Here is a 27,483-nt window from a genome sequence, read left to right on the forward strand (position 1 = left end):
TAACTAAATATCTAGACATTTCTCCATGAACTATAATTGTTTGTCTGATGTATACATAACTGGTGGTTTAGTTGAGGACTTTATTTTTGTTGCCGCTCTCTAATAATCTGCCCCCTAATGATGTCTCTGGAATATTCACTGTGGTTGAAATTTATTCTCTTGAGTAAAGCACAGATTGCACCTCACTGGTGCAAACTCCCAGAATTGGTTCCTGTGTGTATGAATTCAATTTAGTTACTCAGAAAGAATATGTGTTTTTGTCGTGGAAAAGACAAGGCTTTAGAGGGGATTTGAGGAAGGCAGAGCAAAACAGAGAGGACACTGCCTGCTGAGAGGAGTAATGAAGAAAGGCAAAGAGCAATATGCAAGTGCAATCAAACATAAGGGCAGTCACATACATAGAAGACCATCAGCAAGCCATTATGACCAGTAAGCATTCTTCTAGAACCCCAGTCCTGGAAGAAACACTGTACAGAAAATGAAAAAAGAGTCCCTGCCCCACAAGGTCTACAGTCTGTGTGCATAAGCATCAATTGCCGAACTCCATAGATCCAAAATAGCTGCATAATTTTCAAAGGATGAAGCAGTTCTGCTGATCCGTGTGTATATCTGTGTATATCAGACAGATCGCTTCATCCTGAGACTAGTTAGAAAATATGCTGACGTATCCACAGAATTTTCAAAGGTTTCTAATAGGCAATTCTATGCACTCATCTTCTCAGATCTTATGGAATTCATTAGCCTTTCCCTAAGCTCCGTTCCTGTTGGAAAGACTGGTGTGGTTAGACAGCAGGGGATTATCTCCAAACCTTATCTCCACCTTTGTCACTGACTCATTTTGTGAGCTGGCATAGGCCCGTTCTGTGCCTCAGCTTCCTTGTGTGTAAGCTGGGATAGTAATAATTCACCTGCTTGACAGAAGCGTTGTGCAAACAGCTGGGGAAAAATGGCCAACATTCTCCTCAGAAAGTCCTGTCTATTTTCTCTTTAAATGTATTTAAAAAAAAAAAAATATTTTCCAACTAGCTCTTGCTGTGAGGCTTAATTAATATACACAAAGTACTTATGAATTATGCCACTGAAGTACCAAGTATTGTTATTGCTGTAAAGCATTGTACAATATGTGTTCATTGTATTACTGTTAAACAGTGTTTTCTTTTTTTCTTTTTTTTTTGGTGAACTAATTAACCCCAAATCAAGAATAACAAAAGACGAGCCCATATGAAAAAGTAATTTAGATGTTCAGGAAACACTCTAAACATGTTTGGCACGTTTAAACACAGGCTTTCAGCTTGTCTGACTTCAAATAGCGCCTAAATAATACAAATAAATAGAAAAGATCAGGAGGTTTATTTTGGATGATTAATTGTGGCATTATTACAGCTCATACAGCCAAAATATGACGTTTCCAATCATAGTTTCCCTTCACTCACAAAGACAGGCATGATTGTCATATTCTGACATGTTTATCACAGCAAGGTTGATCTGGGCTTTTCTATGGATTCATTCTCTGGTTTTTAGACCTAATAGAACTTGATCATTTCTTATTAAAATCAAGTCTGCCTCTCTGAGACACCTGTATAATAAAAGAAAAACACAGAGTATGATTCTACATTGCTTTGTATGTCATTTTGCTATTTCCAGTCCAGCTCATTCCCTGTCCAATGCCGAAGGCACTTTTGTCATCTACCTCCGTGCAACGTGAGAGTTAACTGGTTGTAAAATGCCATCCGTTCTGGTTCGGTAAGAGTTTACTTGCATTTTGTGCCATGTTAGCAGTGGAGTAACAGACCACAGAGTGGTCTCCTCTACAGATGTGGGTTAATTTACATAGGCTGATGATGGGTTTGGCCATGAGGATATTGATTCAAAGTGGGTTAATTATAAGACTTCTGTCATTACACCTTGAATCCCTCCAAGATATAACGATCTGTTTGTCATACATGTAAACAACCCATGTCCCTCAGGAAGATGTTAAAAGGATTAACTTCCCTCCTACTCTGGCCACATGTACCACTTTTAAGTACTGCAGCAGCCTCTGGGGATTTGTGTGTTAGAGCTGCAGTGAATTCACTGACCAAGCAAGGATCCTGTGGCAGGATTAGTTGACTACAAGATCATTTGCGAACTTGCCTGGCTCATAAATTGGAGGAGCAGGGAGCAGGTAATAGCAGGAAAGGCTGAAAGACTCTCTTGCGAAGGCGAAGAGGCAGCTGCTTCTGATCCTAAACAGAGATGTCTCTGACACCCTCATCACCTTCATACTTGAGTATGATTTTACGCCTGGGGAACCAAGACAAAAAAAAGATTAGGACCTAGATCATCAAATATATTGAGGCAACTATGTCCTATTAGGTTCTAGGAAAATAGCACACTACTGTGCTAATTAGAGAGGAAAGGAAAACAGTTGTGTGGAGATCTTGAAACAAGAAGGGGTTCAATTCCTGGAGCACAGATGCCTTTGTCTACAGCCTCCTCCCATCTCATAATTGGCCATTTTGGAGAGAGCACCAGGGTTTTAGATGGGATAGAGATAACCATCACTCATTTTGAGGGGCCATCCTTCTCGCAGTGCAGTATTGGCCTTCAAGTCAAAAGGTGGAACAAGAATGATTCTAGTAGAAAATCCAAGAGCAGGTTAGCCAGTGAAGCAGCCATGTTGGGAGAAAGATTTTTACTATGCTGAAGGTGAAAGAAGGATTTTCAACCAGGGACAGGAAAAGCCCTCCTTGAATGAGCCACCTCTCTTCTTCTTTCTTACTCCCTTGAGCTAGGTGGAAAGCACAGACCACGTCAGCAATTTAATGTAGCAGAACTTGGCTTTAATCTGTTCCCATAAATGTTTACAGTCTCCTAATTATTAACATTTAATGCTGTATTAATTCATTGATGGGCTTTCATTTTTGTTTTTAATGGCTCGGCAATTTTTGCTCTCCTCCTTTGCTCTTTTGTTCTTAAAAGGGAGAAAAAGTAGCAGCAGAAGGAAACGGCCTGTGACAGGACGGGCTGGTTCTGCCTCCTCCTTCCTTCTTTTAGGGAATACGTGGCCTCAGGGAACTGAGTCTGAAGAACAGGCAGATGCTCTTCTCTGTGCCGTGAGGGTGAGAAGGTGGATCTAGAAAGCAGGGTTTGGCCCTGGAGGTGATGCAGGACCAGGTCAGGGTGCAATGCGCATTGCTCTCTAGTGACCCAACCTGTCCAACTCAGGAACAGCACCGACTTTCTTGGACCCCAAGGCGATATGCAATTAAACTAAGGGGAACCATGTAAGGGGGACTTATATATAAATGTTACCCTTCACACTAGGCAGAACTATGGATCCCCAATGAAAGGTTTAAGGGGATTCAAGGAGCACAGAGAAAAGCTGAAATACCATGCATTTTTTACATTGGTTATCTTAAGCATTCTGTTAAAATGCTCTCAGCACTACCCTGATCACACATGTCTTTCTACCAACCCCCCTCTCATTGCTTCTCTGGCTGAGATGTTTATTTAAGTGTCCTGAAAACTTTATCTGGAAATCAGCTCCCTGCTCTTTCCCTTGTTCGCCTTTCCACTTTCCCTTCCTCCCATTCATCACTTTGAAAAATGACCCATTTTCTCTTTCTCACTGGGTTCCCCCCTCACCCCTCAGCTCCCCTCAGTCCTTGTAGTTGTGATCCTCGACAGGAAAGACTCCCACATCATTAATTAATGGTGGTTATTTGGGAAAGTTGTAGCTAAATAGCTAGCCTGGAGTTCAGGGTGACAGATGGCCCTTCTCATAGACTGGAAGAACTCATTCATTTGAAGGGTGCTGCCATCCAGGGGCTCCTATTCTGTACAGCCAGCCAGACAGCCAGTCGGGGCTCTTAACCCCTCTGCTGCTGCACAGAAGTGCCCATGTGAAGGGACGGAGCCTGCTGCGGAGCCTGCAGACATTCCAGACCATGTGCAGAAGTTAACAAATCTCCAGCTGGCCCGAGACGACAGCTCTGAGAATTGTCCCATGTGATGCCAAGACATCCCACTGGGTGCTGGAGCATACTACCTCCACTCTACCCCAATGATGAACTCTATGTGTGGTATAACAAGAATGAAATGGGTCATACATCCATTCATCCAAGCTACACCCCTGACCAAGGGGGTAAGTATTAGGACTCTTCCCTGTCCTGCCTCTCTGTGGGGCGAGGGGCTGTCAGGTTCTGCATGAATGGCTCACAATGGGAGGAGTGCCCAAGGTGGAGCCATGCACAAAAGACTGTGCTCAGGCTTTGATTCTCTTCTTCAGGCCAAGCTTCTTGAAAGATCCTCGTGGAGAGGTCTCTCTTTTTGATGGAAGAGGGTGGTAGACTCTTTTGAGACTCTGGTCATTGTGCATTATGGCAGATATGCTTCAGCTATCCTACTGAGGAGAAGGGGACTGAAACAAACTCCCAAGAGCTGTCTATGGTGCCACCACATCCAAAACAAACAACTTGGGTTTTTGGCCAAAATATTTGGGGTTTTAGACATTCATTCTTTGACAAGAAACTGAAACGATGTTTCCAAAGAAAGAAATACTTCTTGTGAAGAATATAAACTTGTCAATAATTATTCTGTCCAAAAATGGTTTTGATGAAAAATATCTGACTGACCCTTTTAATGATATTATTATAATGCCTAGAGGCCCCAAATGAGATTGAGTCACTATACCTACATAGTAGAGAGAGAGACAGCCAGCCCCTGCCACCTGGAATTTACAGTCTTAACTAGACAAGATGGACAAGTGAACATCATCACTCTCCATTTTACAGAGGGGGAACTGAAGCCCAGAGGAATTAAGTGAGGTGCCCAAGGTTGATCAAGGAGTTTGAGGGTGGAAAGAAAGAAATTGAACCAGAATCTTCTGCACCTCATTCTGATGCGTTTATCATGGGACCATCTCCTCTCTTCAAGGAAAGCCTGGCCCTTTCATCCTTCAACCCCTTCACTGCACCTTCGGAAAAGGAAGGGAGCTCACTGAATCTCCATCATCATTGGAGAAGAAATGAAAGGACATTCTGTAGGAACAGAAGAGTGTCCAAGATGGAGCTTTGTTCGCTAGGAGGGTTTGAGGGTCCAGTTCCTTCAGTTGCTACTGTTACCTTTGTTGCTTCCCTTAAGGTACCTTATTGAGATAATTTCTGCCTGCCGTGTGCCAATCAAAAATAAATGAATAAATCAATAAACGATATAATGAAGTTGCTTCTCTACCTTGCAGCCTCATTTGGGCAGTGTTAAAACACACACTTAGTTCAGCCTGATGTGCAAATACAGGTGCCACCTGTGTTTCCATGACTAATTTCATTTGTACACAGGACACCCCCTCACCCCCACATCTGTTCCCTATACTCTTTGCCTAGCCAGCAAAAGGGGGAAAACTAGAAAAACAAAAGATGAAAAAATGCTCAAAGGCTGTGGAAAAAAAATTGCTGCAGGAGTTGGAAATTTCATTTCATATTTTGGGGTCTGTCACCTTGGTGTGTAAGCTCCCCCCAATAAAACTGGGATTAACAGCTTCAGTGTCCTAGATTCCTCATATGCCTAATGGAACACACCTGGCCAGCACTTTCCTTTGTCCCCTTCCAGAGGTCCCTAGATTATGCCTGAAATGACTTCATTTGCAAATTCAGTGTTTCCTCTGTGAATGCTGAGCTTGTGCTGGTGCAAGGGGCTTCCCTTTGTTGCTCTGGTCCATCAAGGCATTTGCCAGAAAAAAACATCATAAAACATAATTAAGATTGTATTCATTTATATGGCCTCATCTAATGCTATTGGTATTGTGTTATCTGTGCACACAGACTGAAATCTAGGAATTAAAGCTGGCAAAACTTACTTCACATTGTAACAAAAGGATACCATCCAAGCTGGTCAGTATATTTTGCTAAGGGGTATGTTTTTATTTTTTTTTACATCTGTTCGTAAATCCACATGATGTACTGTTTTCTCTTGTAGACAAATGCTGCAGACAAAGAACAGCCAGGTGCCTAACTTCCACTGAAATGGGAACTAAGTATCCCACTGCCTTTGAGAACTGCGCGGTGCAAAGCCCACCACTCATGAAATACAACTCTTATGAACTATATGTACAGCCCTCAACCCTACAAAAGCCAAGCCAATGTGCATGCTTCATGAAGGACAAACAAGCTTCTACCACAGACACCTCTATGTTTTCTCCCATGCTGCTTCTTAAGCAGGGAACACATTCCCTGAATTAATCCATAGAGCCATCGTTCACTCCCCCTCCAGAACTCTGTAGAGGGCTCATTTATGGTGAATACTAATAAAGAAATCACCCAAATAATGGTAGTAACTGGAGACGGAATCATTTTAGCAATGATTGCCTTTTCAAGGTTATAAAACATAATAGAAAACAGAAAAGTTATTAAAATAGGAGGAAAAAATCTGGACTTGAAAAAGGTAGCATTAGAATAGTGTTAGCTAAGGCTCCCTTAATTCATGTTGTGTGTGATAGCTGAATTTGGACAAAGCACAGCAGAGCCCCAGACCTGCAATAGCTGAGAGGGCTACTGTCAGTCAGGACTGAGAAGCATTGGCAGAGGGGGAATAGCAGGAGATGCTGCTGCTGCTCAGGTTTATGGTATGTGGTGGAACCACAGGTAGTCGGTTTTATAGGTACATTGTTAGAGCCACATGGTGTTGGGTGGAAGGGGAAGCATTTGGTGTTGTGGAAGAACCAAAGATAAAGCATTCCTCCTCTCTTTTCCCCCCACCCCCACCTTCTACAACTGTTATTATGATCTATTAGTACTAATTTATGTAAAATGGCAATGCTTAGGCCTACAGCCCATGTGACTTCACTAAAGTCAGAGATGGAGTCCTCACCTCCCCCATCCTGGTGGGTGAGAGCATACTTCGCCTCTTCTGACTAGGTATGCACTTTATGTTAAACAGACAGAGATGGAGTTCTCAAGATGAAGGATAGGGTGAGATCCCTTCTAAAGACAACCTATGTTTTGAAACAATTTCATTTTCCTTGCTAGCCCTTTGATTGTTAACTACACTTCCCTGCAGTTTTTCTTTATGACACTAATTAACCCATTTTTCTTAATAAGGAAACACCAATTTCCTTGGGAAGAAAGATTGTAAATTTCCATAGTTGGCTGAGCTGGTGCACATGGAAAGTTTGAGGGGGTCTGAGAGTCCAGACATACTCTTGGATGGGCTTTCCAAGACTTGTAGGGTCCAATGGGTCAGTCCTGTTGGCATGGATGATGTTATTGTAGAAATGTCCTCTAAGTTGGGGGTGTACGTGTGGGGCGATGTTGCAGGCCCAGGGACTTCTCTGGAATGCTTCCAATGTTCACCCTTTATATGAGGAGAAGGGACAGAACATTTCTTAACATACATTAAGGAACTGAAAGAAGGTTAAACTCCCTAAGATGGCCATAGAAGAGACCCAGCTGTGACCTGTGTCAGCATAAAGTAATTCAAAACCAGCCATTTTAGCATTTTCTGTTCACAAATCTGTGAATTTTATGAAATGATAATTATAAAGAACACACACCTATTACAGCATCGAATTTTTTTTACTGAAGACAATAGGTACAAAATGAGTGCTGCTGTCTGTCTTTCCATCAGCATTTTTCTTCTGTCTGTCTCTGAAGTTATCATAAAACTTATTTATTCTTTTTTCCAAATAAGGTACGTGAATGCTTTTGCAATGTGAATGTGATCAGCACAACATACATGAGTAACTCTGTGCTAATTGATTAGCATGCAGAGCTCAGTGTTCAGGAGTATGGGATATGAGTTCCTCATGAGAAACCCCACATCAACCAGACCTTTGTACAGTACTACATAGACATTAAAAGCTAAGCAGGAAGAGTACCAATTCATTTAACAATTCTTCCGCCACAACATGGCCCAGAGAAAGTTTTGACCAGCTTTTAGACTTAAGCAGTCTTCCAATTTTAATATCTTCCTTCCTTCTTTGATGTTAACTTTTATACTCACATTCTCTTTTTCCCAGAATTTTCCAGTCTAGAGGGATTCACAACCTCCTGAAACATCATTTGGACTGCTCTACATTCCTTAAGTCATTTGTGTACCAAATGTATTTTAACGCTAGATCTCAAAGAAAACAAGGGGTTTTTTTGTTTTGTTTTTTTACTTTCAGCGCATACGGAAGAGTTCATGTCTTCCTGTTATGCTTTGAAAGGGTGGCTTGTAAGGGTGAGACTGTGTTTCATTTCATTTAAGGACAATAGCTAGATATGGGTTCAACTGTGTACTTATCTTCCTAGGATTATTTATGATACATGCACCTATGTTTCACAGGCAAAGTATTTTTTATGGATCACAAAAGTAAATCAACAATAGTATCCACATTAAATGCATCACACAAATCTCTCTGAAGTGAATAGAAATCTTCCCAGAACAGGCCCAGCATGCTAAGTATCTTCTCTCTTTTTCATCGTGCACATAGTGATGAATCCACAATTCTTTCAGCATACTTGTCCTTCCCAGTTGTTCCCCAAATTGCCAGCATTTCCATTTCCCCTCACCACCTATGCAGTACTATGTGCAAATTCTGGGGTACTTTTTTCTGTTTCTCATTTCTTCAACATTTGGCCTTGCACAGATCCAGTAGACCTCCAAAGGCCTGACAGAATTGTGGTAGGTGAAGTAAAGCATTGCTGGCAGCGTGATGAATGGGGCTTCCCTTATGTGATTCCAGTGCTTTCCAGACATCCTCAGAGAATAGCAACCAAAATGAAACATCAGTGTAATAAAGGTAGCAAGGAGTTTATCTGCTGCTTTTGGGAGCTTCCATCATTCCAAGTCCTCCTACACATAGAGCTGTGGAAAAATAACTCGGATGAATCAGCCCTTGAGGGGATTTTACTGCTTCCAAAGGTTGGGGCTCTCTCTCCAGTACAGAGAGGAACTGGATAGATAGAAGGAATGTGATACAAATGGAATTATTCACCCATTCCTGACATGTTGCTGGTGCTGGTTTTCCCCTGTTGGGACTTGCATTCATCAGGTTGATCACCCATACACAGTCCTGCCATGCAGGGTCATTCACTGACAGATATTCTCACTGTCCTCCTGCATGTATACAAGTTGCAGAAAAGTACCCAAGAAGAGGAACGTTGGCTTGAAGTCTGAGCCTCCTGCAGCCATTGTTTTCTTTAGAGTTTTGTGTTAATTGCTTTTGGTTGAAATTTTGCATTGGGGCAGAGGGAAACATACGAGCCAATGCCAGGCCTCCGTTTCATGCAGCCATGAAATACCATGCCTTATTCCCATGCCACCCAACCCCAAGTCAGCTTAAGGAAAGAGAGAGGGAAACGCTTACTAAGTTATCTAGTCCATCTTCCAAACCACTCATTCCACCACAGCCTAAACTCTTCCGGATCCAAGTCTCATCCATGGTCCCATCTTTCTTTCTTTCTCATTTGCTAATGAGTTGCACACTATATTAGGAATAGAGCACCCTACATTTGTGCAAGAGGTTGGACTATCCCATCTGCTCCGTTTCAGCTCTTTATTTCTAACTGGAAGTAACCTACTTCTACTTTGCCCTATTTAATGTCTAACATATAAGCCTGGAACATATGGGGTCTTAATTCTGACTTGTATCTCTGCAAAATAGTTGTAAATTCTGTCTCCTTCATGATCTGAAATGAATATAATACTCCATGGACAATTGCAGAATATTTTCTAATGGGGGATGAGGTCTTCTCTGATATCTTATGCTGGCTGTTACTGACACAAATTTATTTAATGCAGTCAATAGAGTTGGATCAGAAATAGTCACACCAGGAATTAACTCACTCCATTATACTGAAGGTTATGAGAACACCAGACAAGTTGCAGCCTGTGAGAAGAGGTATGGTGAAGAATGGGCATGAAGATGAGGGTCTGGTTGCCTTAAATAAAGACTATAGTGAAGGAGGACTGGTAATCAGGGCTCAAACCCTACTCAAGTCACAAGCAATATCCCTTTGCTTCTCTTACTCTAGTGTAAAAGTGTTGAGAGTGACATTCTGGATGACCCTGGTGCACAATCAAGGGATAAGGAAAGAGGACATAAATCACATTAAGAAAGAAAAACTGAGGCTTGTTTAATGCAGAAGGTCAGAAATGGAACGATTAGGTATTTGAAAGAACTGGCAAAGTCATCCAACACGGTACCTATCTTTCAGAAGCACTCCATTCACTGCAACAAAAAGACAGCAGTGGCAGGGGAATACATTTCATTTCATGAGTAATAAGAGGGGCTTCAAGAACCACTGAGTTTATAAAAGAAAATGGAATGCTGAGGTATTTGCTGGCATCTGTCTAACATGCCAGCTCTTGGCTCATCTTTGTCAGTCCACGGTATTGCAATGAAAGATGGTCTATGAGGCGCAGGTGCAAACACTCAAAAACTGACTCCCAAGCTCTTCAACATGCACAAGTCTTGAAAAAATGCTGATATCAAGTTTGATATCAAGGCAGCTTTAATTGGAAGATTATTTGCAACCCTTTTCCTGGCAACAACGACAATGGGAAAAATAGCTCTGCAACAGTTTGGAATCCTGCCAGGCATGCTTTTGAGAGAAGAGAGAGCAATAAAAGGAAAACCACTAGCCCCCAGGTCCCCAAGATTCAGCAAACAGCTGCAGCAAACCCCAATGCTTTTTTGTTTTAATCTTCACTGAGTGTTGTGCCCATCTCTCCTCATCTGAATCCACTACCTCTTAATTGCTCTTCAGAGCCACAGAAGTGGAGAGGGGCTGCAGGTGGGACTCTCTCAGTGCTCCTTTGGCATAGGAAACCAGGAATCCAGGGGAAATCTGACATGGGCAAGATCCATGAGAATGGAAGAACTTGGGAACAAATCCTCTGGTTGCTTTTATTTGACTCTTCTGGTGTAGGTGGAGAGTGAGGGGAATACTCTTATTGTGCCTCCTTTGTTATTAATAAACAGTAGTTAGCATTCTCACATCTTTAGCACATTTTATCTGATACTCGTCAAACCTTTCATGACAATTAGCTCATACAGCCTAGCAAATCCTTCCCTCAGGGGTAATGGGTGTGTTAACATCAACAGTTCTTGATATGTTGGTGGTACTTGGACACAAGGCATTTTAAATGGGACCTCTATTTTTAATATATCAAGCAATGGGGGTTCCCTTCCCTTTGCATAGAAGAAGAAAGCACATATAATTATAATAAAGCAGTCAGGGAATTTCCTGCATTATTCAACCAACCCTTCTCTTTCTTATTTACAAACCAGTCCTCACAGTTAAGCCTTTTCAGTCCACCCTACTCCTTTGTGAGCCTTTGTATACATCAGTGGTCCCCTACATTTTAAAGTAGATCACCTCTGGCATTAAAAGGCAACCCAAGATCTACCATGCACTGCTGCAGCCACCTCACCCCTCCCCACTGTCCAGCAGGTATGTCTGTGGGGAGGGAAGAGATAGGGGGCAGATCTAGGTACAGGGAGAAAAGATTGTTTGGGGATGTGACTCCCTAGCAGGTAAGTCCCACCCAGCTGGGGCCCTACTCAACTTACCCCTGCTCCTGCCACTGCAGCACTGTCCCTCACCACGGGGCTTCAATCTAGCCCCTGTGCCTTCCCTCCCCTATGGACTGACCTGCTGGGCTGGAGCACATATGTGCATGCACACGGGCACTCAGCCCTTCACCCCAGCCTTGGATTGACTTCGAGATCTACCACAAAAGGCTTGGAGATCTACCATAGTTTCATAGTTTCTAGGGTCGGAAGGGATCTGAGCAGATCATCTAGTCCGACGCCCTGCCATGGCAGGAAAGAATACTGGGGTCAAATGACCCAAGCAAGATGTTCATCTCTTCTCTTTTCAGTACTTTTTTCCGGGAAGGATGATTGGCCTTTCTGGGTTATGGAACTACAAATGAGCAAAGATGAAGGAACATACTTGGGTTGGCTCCCGCAACGGACCCAACTGGACTGTGTAGAAGGCAATGGGCTTATTGCAAAACTAGCATAATGGACGTGTAAATAAAGGCTAATGTCAGTTCTGGAGTCATTCTTGAGTCTAACTCAGAAGCAGAGTTGGTGGATTAAAAAAGTTCTCATGCTGTGTCTTCCAGAGTTTGGCTTGATAGTTCATAGCCCTGCAGCTGTATGGATGCTCTGGAGTTTTCTGTCACATACCAGCCCTAGCATTTGCTCTTTCTGTGTCCGTTTTTGTGCCATTCCAACGGGGCATTATCATCTTGGTATCTAACCACTGACCTGCACACAATTTATAGATTGATTTCAAGGGGGTGCATTTATATTTTTTTTTTATTATTTTACCAAATCTTTATAGACCAAGTTTAAACATGGTTCAGTTTGTATACAGGTACCTTATTCCAGTATAGCTTATCTCCCCTTATCAGAATAAGTTGTCCCAGGTATACCATTGATAGGCAATGTCACCTGGAGGGAAAGAGACTGGGACCCAAGAAACCTGCATTCTGTTCCTGGTCCTGCCTCAAGCCCACTGGGTGATGTTAGCCATGTCATTCACCACTTCATGCCTCAGTAGAATGGGGTGAGTGATACTGTCACAGGGTGGGGACCCAGGAGTGGCCGTGATCTCTCCTGGCACCCCCTACCATGCCAAGCTGGTGATCAAGCACCCTCATTCTTACCCACCACGTCTTTGACGGTATCTGTTTTATAAGGGAGGATGCTTGTTGTCCCCTTGGACACGGTGCTCTTATTTGTCCTGGCCCCTGTTCCGTATAGATTGATTTGGTGCACCCAGCCTTATGGGCTATGCATGGCTCCTACCACCCCTTATACTACGCCTCAAGCCTCTCAGATGTACCGGATGTTGTTGAGTCAGTTACTATTGCCCATGCTCTTGCGGACGCTCTCTGGGCTTGTCTTCCACTCGTGGCCCCCACCAGGGCCCTTCTCCACACCTTCTCCCTCTCTGGGGCTTAACACAATGCTCTCACCCTCCCTGGGGCTCCTCTCAGTACAATCGCCCTCCCTGGGGCTCTTATTCCTGTATACCCTCCCTGGGGCTTAATGCAATACTCTCACCCTCCCTGGGACTTAACACGAGCACCCTCTGGGCTTCTTGCCAGTGCCCACACTGGTGCTCCTCCCAATTGGGCTCAGGCAGCCTTGGCCTTACCTAGCCCTAGCCCCAGACTGCTGTGCCCTCTCTAGCACGTGACTGTAGTGCTTTTTCTGGCACCGGGGTCCCCACACCATTGTGGAGCCCCTAATGAGGCCTCCTCCAACCCCTTATAGCCTCACCCAGTCCTCCAGTGTAATAACAAACAGCAAACAAACAGAACAACACGAGCCAACCTGCTATAACTCAAATGAAGCCTCCTTGCTAAAACGCGACTAAATCATCTGCTAGCTTATCCTCCCAAATCCCTACCAGGGTTTCCTCCTCACCCAGGAGCTGTTTCTAGCCATCAGGCTTCTCTCATTACCTGCTCCAACTTCTTCAGCTGCCAAAGGGGAACTGCCTGCTTGGTCTCAGCCTAGTGTTTATATAGGCCAGGCCCTGCTCCCTTCCGGTCAGCTGACCGACTGTGGTTGCTCCGGCAACTGGCACCTGTACCTTTCCTTAGGCGCAGGCACTTCAGTGCCCTGCGACAGATACCAACCTCCATTGTAAAGCATTTTGAGATCAAATAAGGAAAAAAAACCTATGTAAAAGCAATTTGGCATTTTAAGAAGGTGAGTGTTGTTCCAGGAGTGTTGTCTCTTAATTCAGTTATGCCCAAGTCAACTGTGAAGGCTTTATGAATGCTGGAAATGGACTGAAACATCCTATTTATTCAAAAACTCACAGATGGTGAGAATAAACCCAAAAGTTTTCTGTCTAGGCGCAGGCAGGCATGGCTTGGCTGTGTTCTGTGCACACACTGGCACGTGCTGTGGATGAGGAATAATGATAATAATAATGATATAACTATGTCCATATTGTACAGGGTACCCTTTTAATTTTACTGGTATATATAAAACAGTGCAATTTTTCATTGTAAGGCAGCCCTAAATGTTATTATAAAGGAATGAGAAATAATTAACCAACATTCTTAACATCTTAAAAGATTTATTCATGATATTGGGTCTGAGGCTTGATGTGATTGTTCACCTCAGTTCCTATCTGACACAGACCAGTTCATCTGTCTATTTGTGCCTTGTACGACGTATCAGGAGCAGAATAAAGAGGAGATATTATACAGATGTATCAATTAAAAGATACTATAGGGAAAATAAATAGTCTGCTCATATTTGCCTTTTCTTGGAATATAAGGGTGGCATACAACAGAATAAAGGCAACACATGTTACAAATTAATGCTTTAAAAAAAAACCTTGGGCATGATTAGCCTGTGAAACTCACTGTCACACGGTATAATTGAGGTAAGGAGTTTCATAAGATTCACAGCCTTACGAAAGAATTAGGTATTCAGAATAGCTACAAAGGGATATAAATGGGGGGAAGCAAACCCTGGAATTTCCATTTCACAGGAAACTCCAATATTTCAATATTTATTTTCAACCTGAAATAAAACTCTGAAAAAAATTCTCCTCCTGAGTGTTGAAACATTATCTTCAGTTTGGAAATTCCCTAATATATATGAATCGAGGTTTCCATTCTGACTCCACTCAGAACTAAATGGTGTCTGCTTATGGTGCTGCTGTTCCTCTTAGGAATTGTAGGCAAACTGTCTTTTGCCACCATCTTGCCATGGTGGCAAAAGTGACATCTTGCCAAGTGACATCTTGCCATTCACTGGTTGAACTGCATTTCCCATGATGCATCACGGTCTTCCATTTGACCAAGCCATAAGCTGCATCATGGAAAATCATGGAGTTCAGTCCAGGGGGAAATATATAGCAAAAGGCCTGTGAGCCACAACTCCAGTGAATTTTGCAGCCTGGATTGAACCAAATCAAAGTGAAGTGTTTCATTTCACTTTTCCCACAGGAAAGTTAAAGAAATATTTACACAGAAAAAATCAATTTCTTGGAACCTGTATTTTATGTTAGAAAGTCATTTTGACAGAAATTTCCAGACCAGTTCTAGATATGAGCTTCCTATTCTTCAGGACTGTGGCCAGTCTCTAATGGACCCTATACACATGCAGGGAGGTTGCTCTGATGCACTGTAATTACAGTGCATCAGAGCAGACTCGATTAATGAAGTCTGCTAGAGTGTGGTTATTACTGTGCTCCAGCAGACTCCAGTGTCATGTGTATTAGCGTCCCCATACTAAAAAATGCCGGTGGGGCTCTTTAAATTAAAACTTGTTTAACAAGCTTTAGTTCAAAGTGCCCTGGCCCCATTTTTCACCATGGGGACGCTGATACATGTGACGTTCCATGCTCTTTAATTAGCGTGGCTCTCAGAGCTGCGCTAATTAAAATTCCCTCCCCCTACCTCCCAGCGCACATCTATAAATGCCCGAATAGCTTGAATTTAGGAAGAAACTTTTGCTATAGATACTCTACATTGTTCCCAATGGGATTTCCTCTGCCTTCCTTTCAAGTGACCAGTACTGGGTGCTGCAAGAGACAGGTTACTGGATTATTTCAGTCACTGGGCTGAAACAAATTGGAAACTGCTTTGTTCCCAATGTTACTACAGTTTATCTTCTGGGAAAAAATGCATATCACTATGTCCTGATGTTGTACTACAATGCCACAAGAAGCATGGGATTGTAAGAAATGTTGCTGGTCAGTCTCTAGGGATTTTCAGTCAGACATTTTAATACACTGAAAAACCGACTAAAAGGAAGCTGGATCCCTATGTTGAAATCAGGATGATCCCACAGTAAACCAGGATGTATGGTGAACCCAGTTCAAACGAAACCATTTATGGTCAAGAGCCTGGCAAACAGCATTTGAAGCCATGTAGCAAAAACAAAGCAGAGCCAGACGGCACATATTTCCTTTGCTTTGAAAGGAAAAACACAAAGTTAAAGGATTTAAACCTTTTTATTATTTTTTTTTAAAGGAATTAAAACAAAAATTCACATCTGGAACGACAACTTCTAACCCTAGCCCCCACCCCCAAAATTAATCAGGGCTTGTAATGGAAATGCTGACAGACTCATAACTCCAACCTTTCAAATACAGCACTGGTTTTAAGCTGCTACTAAAGCCCTCTAAGAAGTGGCACTCAAGTGACATCACTTTAAAAGCATTACTACTGAGACACACAAACAATTGCATGGAGGCACAAGGCAATAGCTGTAAAGGGACTAAGAAGTACAAGGTATGTAACAAGCTGATGCTCCAGTCCTAGCATGACATGATGTGCATTTTGTCTGTGACATCCTAGGGTACTAGGATGGAGACTTTGGGTCCCTCTGTAGGTGGCAAGGCCTGGGGTGCAGTGGAAAGGCTACATTTCACCTGCTCAAAGGGGAAGGGAGCTGGAACTCACAAAGCCTGCATGTGCCTTGGTTTCATGCTGTAGTTTCTGCACAAGATTATCTGCATGCAGGTATATTGAGGGCATGAGCTACAAGCCTGTGAATAGCAGAGATACATTGACTCAAGTGCCTTCAGAAAGGATGCAGAACAAACAGGAACAGTGACAATGATGCTGACACTTCCACAAGGTTTGGTATTGGCTGCTGTCTGCTACTATGAGTACCCCACTTTGTAGCCCCATGATGGGTTCCGGCTCCTCGAATCCCTGTGTAGTTCCTATTGACAGGTCTGTTTTACTTCAGCATTGCTCAGGGGATAAGGAGTTGTCCTAGGAGATGGATGCAGAGGATGAAGGGGCCATAAGCATCAGGTAGAGTGGAATTGTTTGCAGAGGGGTAGAGCGAGGAGGGGGGTGAAAGTTGGCAAAGTAAAAAAAATAGTGCAGTAAAACTGACAGTAGGTCTCCATGCCTGCGAAGATACCTCCCATGCCAAATGGTGGATGCATTGTTTCTGCAAAGGAAAGCTCTTCAGGTTGGGCTTTGCCTTCCCTGTTTACAGCTGGGCTGGTATAGGAACAGGGTGCAGAGGAGGGAGCCCATTTCCCTATGCTGGCCCCATTTCTGCCCTGGTAAGTTTGAGGCTGCCTGGTCTGTGCAGTTGATGTGACTGTCTCTAGAGGCCACAGGTCAGGGCACAGATCTGCCTTGACCACACCTACTCCCATAAAACGAGTCTGCTGCAAAAAAGGTTTATTTTCACTACATGAGATTTATCAGCTCACTATCAGGTATGCCTATTTTTGCTGATCCCTGGGGACCTACAGATCAGCCTGCTGGATTCCATGCCCTGAGAGCCTTTTGGCATCATTGGCTTGACTAATGCATTTGAATGGGAGTTACAGAGTCAGCCACTGAAGGCTTCATCGGGAAAGCAAAACAAGTACGTTTCAGTGTCTCGGTGGGTTGTGAATGCGGGGCTTAGGTCCAGGTAAGTTGTTCAGGGAGTTTCCAGGGAATAGCTGCCAGATTGGCACAATAGACCAGCCAAGTTCCAAAGTGGTGGGGTGAGCCTGGAAATTGGCCCTGAATAATAGGCTGCTGCTGTCTTCTGCCATCCTGCTTGGTTACCCTCTGCTGCTTGACAAATAAATTGACCACAGTGCTCTGGAGCTAAAAGCCCCTTCCCCCTACCAGTGTCCCTGATCATCAGGACCCATCTCTCTTTCATCCATTAGTCTGTTCACATCACTCTTGTGACACCTGTGGCCATGACACGAGGTACCCAAAACTCTAGGCAGTCTTGAGGGTCTGTTGTTCTTATAGTGAGAGGGATGTGTCCAGGGGGGTAATGTGTGGCAGAAGCTGAAGTGAAACTTCAGAGCATCACTTGGTCCAATTCAAGAAGGTTTGAGAGCTTCTCTCATCTGGAATGAATGCATCAAGCCCTGGGTGACAGTCAAGGAGGAACATAAGATCCCCGCTCGCTCTCCCAATGCTATTTCGGCTCTGCAAGGCTCACAGGAGTAGGCTGTGGCTCAAAGGTTCCCAGGGAGCAGAGCTACTGAGGAAGGAGGAGCCATATTTACAATTCGCTTGGATTTGCTGAACCACCTTTTAAAGTGGAATCGACATTTCAGTATAAATCTCTTCAGCCAGGCTCATCCTTGGATTGATGGAGGCTCAGGAGAAGGGAGCCTGGACTCCTTCTATTCAGGGCCTGATAAGGACACTCCCCTTCCCTTGCCCTCACAGATTAGAGCTGAGTTTTATACCGTTGATTCATTTGACTCTAGAGGCCACTGACAGGACATAGGTCTGACTTGACCATGCCTACTCTCATCCCCAATCCGCCTCCTACCTCTTCTGAGCTGCCCTCAGCCAAAATGTCACCTGTGCCTAAGGCCAGTGCAAGACTGATGAAGATGGTTACATGCCTTGGTGTTCCCTCTGCACTATCTTAGCTGGTATGAAGGGGAAGCAGGCCAGTAATGATGAAGGCCCAGTATTTGTATTCCACATGTATATATTTGGTTATTTCCTATTCACAAGAATGTTTTGTTTTCCAGCCTCTTTGACCTGTTGAATATTTTATGGCAGAACATTGAGCAAATGTGATGAGCCCTGGATGCAAAGATAAGGGCTGGCAAATAAAATGAAATAGCTGGAAGGGGCTGCTTGGACATCATAGGAGGCAGCCTGGGAATGGGAGGAAGCAGGGAACGGGGAATGGTCTCTTCTGTTAACAAAGGGCAGCAGGATCTCCCAATGTCAAGTCAAAGAGTCCTGGAGTGTGAAGAGAGGAATCGTTTCAATGTAACTAAATGCTTGATTCAGATACTCAGCATGAACTGCAGTTAGCATCTCCAATGCACCCAGTGACTGCTACATGCTGATTGGCAGAAGCCGGTAGCTTACTGTCAACTGTATATGCTGAGCTCAGAAACGTGCTTTGCACTAGAGGAAATAGTTTAGTTCATTCTGCTTGGAAAGCAACTTTGTGACCTAACCAAAACTCTCCTGTTTTCAGTAAGAGAGTTTCTGGGTAGCAGCAGCAAAACTATAAATGTTAAAAGACTGTTGGCTGTGGCAGGCAAGGAGGATTAGATATCATGGCCAATAAACCTGAGCCAGAGCAACTCCCAGAGCTGGATTTTAGGGCCAAGACTCTTGGGTCTGGCCAAATGCCCCTTAGCTCAGAACTTGGTGGAAGGGAAGCAATGATGTCTGCAGGTCCATTTATTCCACCCAGTCGAGAAGGGACCCCCGCAAGTTAGAGGAGTCTCAGAGCTGCTCTAATTGACACTGGTTCATAAGAATCCCCTATTAGTCGTTATGGGGCTGGAGATCATGAACTTGGCTCACGTGTCTCTTGCCTTCCACATGCGCAGTGTCAGTGTTGTCAGGAACTGTGCTGAGATGATGTTGGCTGGGGAAAGAGCTGGTCAAATTTTGTCAAAACACTTTTCAACTGAATGAAAGGTTTCACAGAACAAGTTCTTTTTGGCAGAAGCTTTCCAAGTTTCTAAGAAAGGAAAGAAACTAGAATGACTCCTTTTTCTGTAAAAATGGTAGGCTTCAGTAAGAACTAAACTAAACCTGATATCCTGACATTCCCTCCCCCACTTTTCAGTGAGAAAGTGAAAATATGGTGGTAGGTCATTTTTTAAAAAGAAAAATTTTCCAGGAATTCCAATGAAAAATCATTAACATTTTTGATAAACTTCAGCTGCAGACAGAATCATCTAGATTTTGTATAGAGGGATGAACTAACTAGAGCCAGTCAGCAAATCTGTCTCACGTACTCATCCCTGGTGAGGAGATGTTCTAGCTCCGGGCCATTAAACTGAAGATTGGAAGGTCCCATTTGCTCCAGACACAATGCCGAATCCAAGAAACCGATTCTTAGTTATCTCACATTTCTTGCACAGTGGCTGGAGGACTGCGCTGTATATTCAGGACTGGTTTCAGAGGGCTGGTAGGGTAGTCTCACAGAAACATGACTGACACACTCCCTTTTGAGCAGATGAAAGTGCTGCAGAAGGAAATGCAAGGAGCTGAGAAGTGAGGATGTCAGGAAAGAGCTTCTTGTTTCTTTCAAGTGGCTTCTGCCAGCCAAACCCTGAGTGGCACTGACAGGCTCTGACTGAGAAAAGGTTTTTGCACTGCACACTGCCCCAGTCATAGCTGCAAACACACAACATGCAGACATACACAGCTGGGCTCAAACATGCAGCCTGCTAAAGTTTCCCAAATTGCACTGTACTTCATTATGGGACTAAACACTGTAATATCTGCACAAGCATTTCAGAGGTGTAAATGCCAAAGAGGTGGAAGAAACTTCCTTCCTCACTGAGAAAGCAAACAAAACAGTGGAAATATTTAAAGCCAAGGTGGTAGCATAGGTAGTATGGAAGCGTCCTGCTGGAGCCAGAGGGTTTAGGGACTCAGTGGAACACAAGAGGTCCTTTTCCCTAACTTTTCTGCCTCTCGTGCTATGAACTGGAGAACAGAGCAGTGGGGGGTGATGAGGAAAGGAGATTCGACGTGTGAAAGCCTCACAGTGACCAAGCATTCATTTAAGAGCCTCTACATTTATTTTTGCTCTGAGTGCTTTGTACAGCCCCCCATCAGAAGCTTGGAAGTAACCTCTCTCAGCCCCCTCCTGGTTTTGACCTTTTCCATTCAGCAAAGCCTGGCTGATTTATTTCCCTCCATGTGTTTCTTACTGAGCAGAGGTGCGTGAGGCTCCATTTCCTCCCAGCAGGCTGAAGTGAGGTATGCTATGTGCAGCCCAGCTCCTCAGGGCCCTTTAACTCCTTGCAGAGTTATATTCTCCAACTTGCCCAACTGGTCTAAGAAAAAGGAAGAGTGTGTTTAAGTATCTCGAATGGGAGAGTGTGGTTTTGGGGGCTGAGAATGCAGTCTACACACTTGCAGTACCAAGCCAACCATTCAGATCCAGACTGTCAGTACCTATGGTAAACTATTTCTACAAAGGAGCTCCTTGATGGGTCTTGGTCCAGTTTCTGATATAACTTTGCACCACAAGAACCACTGCCATGACTGGCTTTCATATCTCATCTCAGTGGCAGTCTCAGCAGAAGCCCAGGAACTAAATGGACAAAGGAGATTGAAATATGGTTCTGTCCCTCCAACCATCTGTACTGACAGAAAGAGAAATGGAGGGTAGGGTGCCTGTACTGCCTACTCCTATGCACTGTCAGCACTGGGTAATCCATGGAGAAGTCAAGCTGGCTCCTTTTGCCAGTACTACAATACACTTTCTGAAGTAAGATAAGCAGTCGTGTATCTGGGCATTTACCTGTGAGCCAAGAGTAACTCTGGGAATCCCAGGACACTAATAGTTAGGGATGATAGCTCCAGCACTTTTCCCCACTGGGGCAGAACTAGTGAAGAAGGATACAGTTTGTTCTTGTATAAGCCAGTTCCCATGGGCTTCCCTTCCAGCGGTACAGGGGTGGCCAATGTCCACAAGACAGTCCTGGCCCAGTGCATTTTTTCTTCTTCCTTCTCCTCTCACCCTGGTGTCTGTGTGCTTTTGTTCTCCATTGTGCCCCTACGGTGCTCCCTGAATGCTGATGAGACTACATTGAGACCAACCTCAGGAAAATCCTTCTTGAGCAATTTTGCTTGCCTGACATGAAGAGTCACCCTGCCTTTTTGGTATCCCTGGCAGGTAGCTGCAGTGAGGAATTTGGCAGCTGATATATCCCTTTGCTGTTCTTTGACCTTCCTGGTCCAGAATCCAAGTCTTTTATTTTACAGTTTGAATCTGTCCACAGCTGAGCATGTCCCCAGGAACCATCAAAGGAGGCTCGTACAAGATGCCCATATCACTTCCTATTTTTAGTTATAAGATAGTTACAGTCAGACGATTCATTTATAAACTGTCTAGATTCTTTTGAGGCCCGGGGAAACTGTACTCACTCACACACAACCCACATATACACTGCACACACTTCTCACAGTCAATTTGCAATTCATTAACTTCTTATTGTCACAATAGATTAAAAAGAGACAGAAATACTAAGAGAGGTGGGAACAACATGTCCAGGAGGACAGGATTCGTGCTGTTGGGGGTTTTATCCCCCCGTACCCGGTTGGCTCCTCGTTTAGTGTCAGGTTGCTTTGGACTGTTCTTCCACCTGTTACATTCACCTTCTGCATGTCTCTTGTATGCATGACATTCCCCTTGCATACAGTGCACCTATGCACGCAATTTTGCACACCTGACAGGCATACACCTTATAGCTACTTGTCTTTCACACATGCATATTATTCCCTCACACATCCTCCGCATTATTCTCTCCTTGTATCCTCTCTCCACAAACACACTACACCCATTGTATTCCCTAATACACTCACACTTCATATCATTCCACCACCCTACATATACATGGACGTATACATATTATAGCCTCTTTTTGTATACTTATTATATCTTTCCCTTCCTCACACACATTATACCACCCCTCTGCTCTTCACTCGTGCTGACCCTTCACTCACTTATTCTGTCATTCCCACAGAGGCACAAACATTATTCCCATCCTCTCATCCTCTCTCTCTACTTCTTGCACACACAGAGCAAAGACTGTTCTATGGAAACCTTAGGCCAGATAGCATCTGCCTCCCCATCTGAACCTCCCTGCCTTTCAGCGTGTGGCTATAATCTCTTCTTGTGTTGGGCCTTTCAGGAAATCCACCCGAGCGGAGCTCTGAGCATGCTCACTAAACAAAACCTGACATGTTCTTTTCCTGCAAAGTTTTTGGTCCCATGCAATTGTTTAAACTTGGGTAGCATTAATGTACAAGCTGTAAAAATAAAGCTCGATGCCAAGAGACCCATCTAACACGTCTTTGAACTTTATGTCAGCCTCCTGGCAGATGTAGGTCTCTCTCCACTGTTTCTGTGGGACTCCTTAATCCTCTTGGTGACTGAGCCGGCTTTTGTGCCTCTGGGAAGCCCCGGAGCGAGGGAAAATGAAAGAGGGCAGGTAAGACAGGGAAGCCAGAGCAAGAACTGCTGCCTCAGGATGACTGTTGTTAATAGTGTGGAATTTGCTTCTGGTGTCATGGTGTGAGAATGGGATGAATCCACAAGGATGTTGAAACACCTCCTGCTGGAAGAGCAAATGGGAGAAATTAAAGGAAATGAGAATGGACATAAATTAAGCTAATTCCTTCCTTCCATGTGCTGCTGAAACAACTTCTTTACCCCTAGCTCCATTTCACCCAAAGAACCTTGTCTGCCTAAGGACCATTTAGACACCTAATAAGTGGAAGAGGATCAGGTCCATTGCCAATAGCCTGCTTGATCGCTTTGCTCTTCTACTGGTTCCCCTTCTGCCTCCCTTCGTCCATCTGTCCTTTCACACAGGGAGAGGGGACTGTTCCTCTTGGTGTTTGGACAGCACCTACTCCACTTGGGGAGCTTCTGCAGTATACAAAGATATTACTACTAATTAACTGGAATAACTGTGAGTCCCTAAATCTGGTCACCAGAGGGAAGGGTTCTGAGGGAAACAGGTTCGCGGGTGTATAGTTGGAGGCCTGCATCTAGTCCAGCGGTTTTCAAACTGTGGGGTGCACCTCCTGGGGGGCGGGGGGTGAAGAAGTGTTGGGGGGGGCAGTGCAAGGATGTGGGCAAGAAGTTTGCAAGGAGCTGGCATGGCTGCAGCCTCGTGGGAGGATGCAGGGGCGGAGAGCTCCAGGCAGGCTCCACAAGCAGGCTACTGCACCTGTGGGAGCCTGGCATGGAGGGCATGCAGCCTAAAGCTGCAGCAAGGCCAAGCCAGGAGCTGCTGTGTGTGGAGCCTGCCCCACCAAGCTGGAGCAGCTGCTAGGATGAGGGGTGCCCTGTGCTTGGCTGCACTGCTCCTCTGGGGTGAGGGGGACAGAGGAGGGGTTGGGTGGTGCAAAGAAAATTGTAACTCAAAGTGGGACTCAGCTCAAAAAGCTTGAAAACCACTGATCTAGTCTGACTGAACATGCAGCACATGCATCACTGTTTGGCATGCTTAGGTGAAGGTCCAGAGTTGAGTGCTATAGGTGTCATGGGACATGTTTGAGGAGAGCCTGTATTTATGCCCTACTGGACACATCTAGGGAAATACTGGCTAGTGCAGCTGCCAAATGCAGTTCTGCCCAATGCAGCCAGAGAAAACAAAGCCATAATATGAAAAGAAATCCCCAGAGTCTGATATGGGCTCAAGGATTTAGTGCTTTATTTCTTATACACTCTGCAAAACTGTGAGGCTCTGGCAAAACAGTCCTGGTCATGAGATCTCAGCAAGGTAATGGTATCACCCAGGATTGTGGGGGAGCCCCTGGAGGGAACACCGTGCAGCACTTCCCAACATGCAATATAGCCAACGGCCAGCTCCACGCAAACACCTCCCCCAAGCAAGGAGCCCGTCAGAGAGAGGAGCTGAAAACAGAAAGCTCTATTGTTTTCCCACCTGTCCGAGTTACAAAGGGCCAAATGGATTTTCATGAAATGTTATTAAAAAATGAAAAGGGTTTGGCTTCCGGGCCGAAGCCTCGTTTGCCAGTTCAGCCCCAGGCAACGTTTTATGACTAAGTATATAATAAAACCTTTTGAAAGAGGGGCTTATAATAGAAGCCTCCACAGACCCCTCTCCTCTCAAGGGCAGCACATGGTAGTGCTATAATACAGGGGGATTGCAATGCATTCATATCCTGTCTGCTCTGTCCTCTCCAGAAGGTATTTTTCCATGACAGGGACATAATTAACCTCTAGACAGACTCACTGTTCCCTGCATCATTACAACACTCACTTGACTGACACTCTGTTGCTAAAAGGTGTGATGATCAACTGCTGTGAAACACAATGATAGCTCCTCTCTTAAAGGGGAAGGCTTACAACAACACAGGAGGGAAGGCACCTGTTGGAGAGAGCTACAAAGGACTGAGGATAGGATCAGTGAGGCAGGCCTAATGGGATCTACTGCACTCTCCATACACATAGGGGTGGGCATCCCAGTGATGTTAATGAGTTACAATATACCTCTGGTGAGTGGACGATGGCTTTTTGTTAAGGGGATAAGTGCCAATAATGTCCTAGCTCTGCTTAGTACATCTCTATACCCTTCAGTGCTAGTTCTTTGTCCCCATCCTTTGTCAATCCTGACAGTCTCCAAATTGGTTCAGCTTTGGGTCTCCCCATAGCTCTCCAGATGCACCTCATACCAGACTTGTGATGCCTACTGCTATTTGGGATTAGCGGGGCTTCTGCACTGCTCTGATTTTGTCTTGATCCTGCCATGCTATTCCACTCATGTCCCTTGCTACCCCAGCTCTACCTTGATTCATGAGGACCAAAAGCCTTCTCAGAGCCCTAAGTGGGGGTGAGAGGAAAAGCACATTTCCCCACAGTGCCTAATGACCCCAGAGACACCATGAATGAAACATATCATACATACATGAAGAGTAGCTATTCCATGCTGACCTTCAATGGCTGGTTAAGGAATGCATTACTCTGTGGTGCTCACAAGAGACACCACACATCACACACCTGTGTGTGTATAAGCCTCTGAAGAGGTTAATATGCATACATGTCTAAATGTCCCAAAGGTGTAAACACTGAATGGCTTAGGGAGGTCCCTGAACAATAGCATGGATGAAAACCAGTGGGGGAAAAAAAAATTGTGATTTTTTTTTCAAGTTTTGTCATTGAATAATTATTTGCAAATAATTGCTCCATTATTAAACCAACTCTCATTACAAGCAAGGAGAAGAAATTAAATATTTTGAATGAACAATGAAAAATATAATGGAGTAGTAAAATAGATTAGACTTCAGAATAACATCTCAAGGGAAGTGGTGGAAACCCCAAACCATTTAGATATAGACCAGGAAAAGCCCTGGAGGTTGTTGCACAGAAAATGAGTCTGCTCTGGCCCTTGGAGGGTAGACTAGCAGATATAAAAGGCCTTTTACATATCTCCCTATAGCATTCCAGTGGTGGAATGAAAAGCAAATTTCATATTCTCCCTTCCTGCACACTTTGCTCATCTAGAATAAATTCTTGTGCACACTTCTTTCTCAATCGCGCTTTAAATTGGCATTTAACAAGATCACTAAAGCAAAGTAATGAGACATCACTTCAGTGCTGCAAATACCAATCTGCAGTTAAAAAGTGTGCGTGTCAATTGATGGCTTTGTTTCCACAGTTGTCTTGTTATATGTCAATCACATGGCTAAGCAAGCCTTTCAAACAGATAGATATAAGTGTGAAGGATGTAAGCGTAAGTGAGTGGGTTATGTATGTTATTTGGAGTTAATTGCAGATTAAGGAAGACGGAAGTGGAAAGCTGGACAGCAAGTCCTGGAGTGAAGTCTGTTGGAAAGATAGGAAACAAAACTAACAGGCATGTCATTGTGTTGTGGAGCCTGACAAGGATTTTGAACAACTGAAACAGATATTCCATCCCAGGTTTTACGCAAGATGCACTGCATGTTGGATTGGGTTTTGGGGAATTTTTGTGAGTTCTTCTGCGATTTCCAGCCTTGATAGTTGGAGTAAACCTGCTGGTTCTTGACCCTGGCACTTAGGGCACCTACAGATGTGCTGGGAGCCTGCTCCGATGCATTGGAAATCCAGTGCGTTGGAGCAGATTCAATTAATTGAGTCTGCTGGAGCATGTAAATTGATGTGCTCTGGCAGCCTTCCACATCATGTGTATCAGCTTCCCTGTGCATCCCTGAGCTGAAAAAAATGGCAGCAGGGTGCTTTGAAATGAAACATGTTTGATGAGTTTTATTTCAAAGCCCCAACTGCCATTTTTTCAGTGCAGGGACACTGATACACATGACACTCAGGCACCTTTAATTAGTGCGGCTCGCTAATTAAAGCACTCAGTGCCGAATCGCCGAGCATATGTAGAAATGCCCTTAGTTCTAGTGAACTAATCCTATGCTCCCCAGCAATTGGAAAAAGAGCAGTGTGCAAGAGCAATGGAGAGCATTGGATGCTCTCCCGCATCTAGGATGCTCTTACTACAAGTAAAATGAGGTGGAAATAGGCTGCACGGATTTCAAGCAGAGACTGATGAGAAGGAAAGCAAAAGCTGATACAGGAGATGCTATTGGGAAGGAATCCCAAATGATAATGTTTGCAGAAGCTACATGGAGACCTTTGACCCTCTTTATAGTGGCCATGGGGCATGATAGAGAGGATGATACTATATCTTTTGTATTCATGTCGCCTTTTAACAGATGTTCTTCTAGCAATGAAATGAAGCAGCACTGTAGCAAATTCTGGTGGTGTTTTTGGGAGGTGAAGGTGGCTGACTGAGTCAGGTGGTAGACAAAGTAAGACCACAGGAGGCAGGTCAGCCCCATAGAAGGGCTTTAGTTCCTCACTCTTACAATCCCTTAGTTTCTATGAATCTTTGGGTGAAGTTACACTTAGACCATCCTAAAGGCACTTAAAATGTAAGCATCCTCACACTGAAGTTCATTAACTCATGCTTAGTGCCCTCTGAGATGCTTAAAGTTAGGCCACTTCAGGCAAGGTTTAACTCTAGGCCATGCTACCTA

This window comes from Crocodylus porosus, unplaced genomic scaffold (assembly GCF_001723895.1).
Source record: "Crocodylus porosus isolate Cpor-Errol unplaced genomic scaffold, CroPor_comp1, whole genome shotgun sequence".
NCBI classification, from domain to species: domain Eukaryota; kingdom Metazoa; phylum Chordata; order Crocodylia; family Crocodylidae; genus Crocodylus; species Crocodylus porosus.